The sequence below is a fragment of the Zonotrichia albicollis genome, chromosome 14 (assembly GCF_047830755.1).
Source record: "Zonotrichia albicollis isolate bZonAlb1 chromosome 14, bZonAlb1.hap1, whole genome shotgun sequence".
Lineage (NCBI taxonomy): Eukaryota > Metazoa > Chordata > Aves > Passeriformes > Passerellidae > Zonotrichia > Zonotrichia albicollis.
Window position 1 is genome coordinate 1,840,444 of NC_133832.1, and position 6,620 is coordinate 1,847,063.

The window sequence follows — 6,620 nt, forward strand, 5'->3', positions numbered from 1 at the left end:
CTCCTTGTTTTGCTCTGACTCTGGTGTCTGCTCCCCCCACGGTCCTGTTCTGCCCCGGGGCTGCACCAGCTCCTCCCCAGCCTGGGCAGGAAGGGGCTTTCACCCCACCCCAGCCAGCACGGTCCTGATGGTCAGCAATGATGACAGCAATGATGACAGCAATGCTCAGGCTGTCACTATCCCCAGGTCCCATTGACTCCCTTCCACCCCCACAGCAGCGGCAAATGTTGCCAAGCTACAGAAATAAATATTTTCCGGCCCCAAATGTGCTGAGGCCAATAACCCCCGCAGCCACAGCACAGCCCTGGTGATGCTCTGGGGGTTTGTTTGTTGTGGGGGTTGCCAGGAGCAGGTTGGGGTGTCACTCCGGGCTCCCCCAGCCTCTTGGGTTCGGGATGGGTGGGTGGGAGCTGCCCCTGTCCCATGGCTGAGCTGTCCCATCAGCACAGGAGCCTCTCCTGCCCCAGTAACACAGACCTCAGCATCTGCTCGGAGTGGAGCTGGGGGCCCAGGGGGTGTCACTGGGCACAGTGCCAGGGGTGACACCTATGCATGGGGTGACAGAGGCCCTAATGCCAGCCCTGTCCTGCCCAGCCTGTGCTGACAGCAGATCATCCTAAACCTCCGTGCTGGGTGGAACCTCCACCCCTGGAAATATTCCAAAACATGTGGATGTGGCATTTAGGGACATGGATTAATGGTGGCTTTTGCTGTGATGGGGAAACAGTTGGACTCGATGGTCTTGGAGGGCTTTTCCCACTTAAATGATCCCATGATTCTGTGGCTTCTGCGCATTGCTGAAGCAATGTACAGAACTGCCTTTGGGCACAGGGGCTCTTCTGCAGGGACAAGGGGTGGATTTTCTTTCCTGGGAACCCCAGCAAGAGCTTGGGGACACACCAGAGTGGCCCTGAGATGGAGGTTGTGACATCCACTGACCCATGGAAGAGCGACTGTCCAAGGGCTGTTGTGCAGCATAGCAGGAGCCTTGACCTTGCTCCCACACTCACAGGGACACAAGGCTGAGGGGCTGGGGGGTCCATGAGGGAGGGTCTGGTGTGTAGGAATGTCTGTGGGTCAGAGGGTCCATGGCTTTTGCAGGCTCTGTGGCCCTGCACGTGCCCTGGAGGTGCTGCAAAATCAATCACTGCGAACACGCACGTCCTGCAATACAGGCAGTTCCTCCCCAGGGTCCTGCTCCCCACAGCAGGAAAAGCAACCAAGGCAGCCCTGGCCAGGCTGGAGTGGGGCTGTGCTGTGCACAGGGCCACCAGCGAGGCTGTCACTGCTCCCTGCTGCGGTCCCCAAGGGCCCCCGGGGGTTTGCTGAGGAGCAGCGGCAGCGGGAAGTGGTAACCCGAGAGAGGCGGCTGCACCCCCAGGCCCAGCTGCCACAGGCCCGGCTCCCACAAACCTGGCGCTTACAAGCCCAGATCCCCCAGGCCCGGCTGCCACAAACCTGGCACTTATAAGCCCAGCTCCCACAGGCCCAGCTCTCTCAGGCCGAGCTCCCCCAGACCCGCCTGCCACAGGCCCAGGTCCCCCAAGCCCAGGTCCCCCAGGCCCGGCTCCCTCAAGCCCAGCTTCCACAGGCGCAGCTCCCCCAGGCCCGGCTCCTCCAAGGCCATCTCCTCCAAGCCCATCTCCCCCAATCCCGGCTCCCACAGGCCCAGCTCCCAAAGGCCCGGGTCCCACAGGCCCAGCTCCCCCAAGCCCAGCTCCCCCAGGCCCATCTCCTCCAAGCCCAGCTCCCCCAATCCCGGCTCCCCCAAGCCCAGCTGCCCCAAGCCCATCTCCCACAGACCCGGCTCCCCCAGTCCCAGCTCCCCCAAGCCCAGCTCCCTGTGGCTCCCTGAAGCCCACAGGGATGTTTGCCGTCAGAGCAGGCAGGTGTGAGTCCCACACTCTTTCTCCCATGGTCCCCAGTGAGCCCCTTTCCCAGGCTGAGGGGTGCAGCTCTAGCTTGGGAGCAGATCTCCTGCCTTCCTGGGGACTCAGATGGACCTGCTGGGACGTGGAGGTGACAGCTTCGTGGAGGTGGCCCTGGCTGGCAGCCAGTCACCTCCTTCCTGTACTGCATGGAGGGGATCACTGTAGGGACCACCTCAGGGCAGGTGCTGCCTGTATCCCCCTGCTTTCCCCCACTCTCAAACCCCCATGAAAAAGGGAGGGAGGGATGTGTCCCTCAAGGCAGGACCACCATGCACAGATCAGGGGGCTGATGGAGCTGGAGAAGCTCCTCACCCTGCCCAGGTGTGACGTTCCTCAGTAAAGCTGCTCCCACCTGGAAGGATCTCCCCAGCCACTGAGGGGGGCAGAAAGAGTTGGCAGATTTCCCCTAAAAGAAGTTGTTGCCACACTGCAATTTGGAGAGGAACCTCAGCTCTCTGGGGAGGGGAAGTCCCTGGCTGCCCAGACAGTCTGGCTGTGGTAGTGGAAGAGGCTGTAACTATTTTGGGAGACAGCCTAACCCCAGGGATGTCACAGGCTTTCTGTCCTGTAAAACCCCCTCACGTATTTTTCTGGAATCCCAGAATGGTAGGGGTTAAAAGGGGTTAAAATTTTCCTTTAAAGCCTGTCTTGTTCCTCTCCCTGCCATGGCAGGGACACCTTCCACTGTCCCAGGCTGCTCTAAGCCCCAGTGTCCAACCTGGCCTTGGGCACTGCCAGGGATCCAGGGGCAGCCACAGCTGCTCTGGGCACCTGTGCCAGGGCCTGCCCACCTTGCCAGGGAACAATTCCTCCCCAATAACCCATCCATCCCTGCCCTCTGGCAGAGAGAAGCCATTCCCTATTGTCCTCTCCCTCTTTGTTCTTGTCCCCAGTCCCTCTCCAGCTCTCTTGGAGCCCCTTTGGGCTCTGAAAGGGGCTCTGAGCTCTCCCTGGAACTTCCTTTTCTCCAAGTGAGCAGTCCCAGCTCTCCAAGCCTGGCTCCAGAGCAGAGGGACCCCAGCCTTTGGAGCATGGAGGGATTTTTCCCCATTTTCAGGACAGGGAGAATTTGGGCCCTTTTGGGTTTGCCTGGGGTTGCTGCTGCACCTCAGGGCTGGGAGGATCCTCCGCAGTGCTGGGACTTCGCCCACTCCTGGTGTCCCCGGGGAGCCTCCGTGTGACCTCCAGCTGCCCAGGGGAGGGGACAGGAGAGTTCCCCCTGCCAGGGACCCCAGCCCCAGGGATGGAAGGAGAGAGCCTCCCTGCAGTGCCTGGTGAGCGTGCGGGCGCTGTCAGCAGGGGTTGGTGTTGTTTCCTCCGGCCCTGTTCCCTGCTCAGCCTCTGACCTCATCCCGCAGCTATCCAAAGAGACAATGCCGGTGGCGGTGGCCAGCACGGTATCCTGTCCCCTCGTGTCCCCCCCGGCCGGTCACTTCCCGGGATTGTTCTGCTCCCCTGGCCGGCCTGACCCCCGGGAGGGGCAGGGATGAGCCGGTGGCCGCTGGAGCTTCGCTGGGCTGGAGCACGGCTGGGGCACGGCATGGAGCAAGGAGAAGTCGTCCTGCCCCTGAGCTTCCTCCTGCCACCCTCTGCTCCGCCAGGAGCTGCCCTGAGGCCACCAGCCCCGTTCCCATCCCAGACAGAGCCCTGGGTGTCACGGGACGAGCCTGAGCCGGCTCGGGGTGAGCTCAGGAGCAGAGCAGGTATTGCCTGTATCCTCCTGCTTATGGGAGCGGGGTCGGGGCTGCACCGGGCCCGGCTCCCTGCCGGCTTAGCGGCCTTAACCTCAGAACGGAACCCGTTAATCCAACACCCGGAGAATCCAGCCCCGTGTCACCGTTCTCTGGCTCCAAGCCTCCATTCAGGCAGGGGCTGAGCCTGCAAATACCCTCCTCACCATAATCCCCGATTTCTGTGCCCAGAGGCCAGCAGCTTGCTCCAGCAGCGATCTTTGGACCTGGAATATCTGCTTGTCCCCATGTAATTCTTCTTGTTTTGGGAGCACAGTGCCCAGCCAGGCTCCTTCATTGCTGTGTCCCACCTGTCCCTCTTGTGTCCTGCCTGTCCAACCACTGTGGGGAATGTTTAGATTGTAAAGTTCAGCTTGTAAAGCTGAATACTTCAGATAGTAAAGTTCAGCTCTTTTCCCATTTGGCTGTGATATTTACTTTTTTTGGGATGTGTTCATAGAATCCAAGACTAATTTGGGTAGGGAAAGAACTTAAAGATCCAGTTCCACCCCCTGCCCTGTGCAGAGACACCTTTCCACCTTCTCCCCTTGTCCAAATCCCAATGTCCAGCCTGGCCTTGGACACTTCCAGGGATCCAGCTCTGGACACCTGTGCCAGGGCCTGCCCACCCTCCCAGGGAAGGATTTCTTGCTAATATCCTGTGCACCCTGTCTGTTTGAAGCCATTATTCCTGGCTCTCTGCTGGCTCCAGCTGCGTTCCAGCTGTCAGCCCTGGATGGCCGGTGCTGGGTGGGCATTGCTGGCAGCGCCTCTGTGCAGAGACCAGGGGGATGAAGCATCCTGCTGCTCATCCCTGCAGCTGTGCACGCTCTGGGGCATCCCTCCTCCCTCCTTCCCTCCTCCCTGCCTGCTCTTGGTGTGTCAGCTCAGACCCTTCTGATCCCTCTGCGATAGCAGCTCTGGCCTGGCACTTGTACTAGGGGCTGCACCAGGAGCTGGTTTTGTCCTCCCTGAGGGTTGCCCTGGTTTGTCCCAGCCAGGGAAGTAGCAGGGAAAGCAGCAGCTCTCCCCTGGGTGCCCTCTCCAAGTGGGGTGCTGGATCCAGCGCGGCCCAGAGCGTTCAGGGATGGCTCCTGGAGCTCCTGGAGTGCTTTGGGCTGAGTTCTGCTGGCATCAGGTGGGGTGGGAGACGAGCATCTGCCATAGCAGCAGAGCCAGAGGGCAGTGGGTTCATCCTGGAATGATGCCTAGGGCCTGTGCAGGGAGCTGGGGGGACCCTGGCCAGCTCCCCCTGGCCACGTGTTTCCAGCTCCTGCTATTTCAGGGCTTCCTGTTTCCCTCAACAGAGTGCCTTCCTGGCAGGCTGGGACCAGCCCGGGGCTGTCCCTGCCTTGCTGGGATGGGGCTGGGCTCCATCCAGCCAGGGGGATTTGTTCTTCCTTCTGCCGGTGCTCCTGAGCATGGAAAACAATGGGCAGGAAACGGGGATGGGGTCTGTGTTCCTCCCCCTGGAGCAGCCCAGCTGGGGGGGCTCAGCCCTCAGAAAAGGAGGCTCAGGAGAGACCTTTCCCTGCTGGGAGGGTGCAGCCAGGTGGGGATTGCTTCTCCCAGGTGACAACTGGCAGGACAAAAGTGTGCCAGGGGAGGTTTAGGTTGGATATTGAGAAAATTCCTTCATGGACAGGGCTGCCCAGCCCTGGCAGTGGTGCCCAGGGCAGTGGTGGAGTGCCCATCCCCGGAGGGGTCACACAGTCCTGGGAATGTGGCACGTGGGACATGGGCTAGTGATGGCCTCGGCAGCTCTGGGGTCTTGGAGAGCTTTTCCAACCCCCAAAATTCCACGGATCTGTGATCACTCCAGGGCTTCGTGCAGCTTTGGGTGGTCTTCCAGCGAGAACCGGCCACGTTTCCAGACCCGGAGGGGAAACGAGCGGCTTTTGAGGCAGCCGCGGGTAACGGGAGCGCCGGGATGCTCCTGCCCGGGCCTCTGCTGCCCTCTGGTGACCCCAGTACGGGCACGGGGACACGGGGGTGCCGCTGGGACACGGGGACACAGGGCGGGCTCCGTGGGGGGACAAAGAGGGGGCATCACTGATGGGGGCCTCTTCTGGGGAGGCCAGTGGCGGTCAAAGATGGGGGGGTCAGTGATGGTGGTCAGTGATGGTGGTCAGTGATGGAGGTTCAGTGATGGAGGTCAGTGATGGAGGGTTAGTGATGGAGGTCAGTGATGGAGGGTCAGTGATGGAAGGTCAGTGATGGAGGGTCAGTGATGGTGGTCAGTGATGGTGGTCAGTGATGGAGGTCAGTGATGGGGGGGTCAGTGATGGGGGGGTCAGTGATGGAGGGTCAGTGATGGAGGGTCAGTGATGGAAGGTCAGTGATGGAGGGTCAGTGATGGTGGTCAGTGATGGAGGTCAGTGATGGGGGGGTCAGTGATGGAGGGTCAGTAATGGTGGTCAGTGATGGTGGTCAGTGATGGAGGTCAGTGAGGGAGGGTCAGTGATGGGGGGTCAGTGATGGAAGGTCAGTGATGGTGGTCAGTGATGGAGGTCAGTGATGGGGGGGTCAGTGATGGGGGGGTCAGTGATGGAGGGTCAGTAATGGTGGTCAGTGATGGTGGTCAGTGATGGAGGGTCAGTGATGGAGGCTCAGTAATGGTGGTCAGTGATGGTGGTCAGTGATGGAGGGTCAGTGATGGAGGGTCAGCAGCAACGGGGGGTCAGTGATGGGCAGTCTCTGCTGGGGGACCGAGGGTGGGGCTGAACAGTGACGGGGGTCCGAGGTTGGGTGCGAGCGATGGGAGGGAGCGGGCAGGGAAGGGGCAAGGGCAGGGGGAGGGGCGGAGGCAGGGGCGGGGGCAGGGGGAGGGGCAAGGGGAAGGCGGGGGCGGGGCGGAGCCCGGCTCCCTGGTCCCGCTGGCCCCGCCGTGCAGAATAAGACGCTGCGGCTTTAAGAGCGCGGTGCCCTCACCCAAGATGGCACCGGCGCGCTCCGCCCG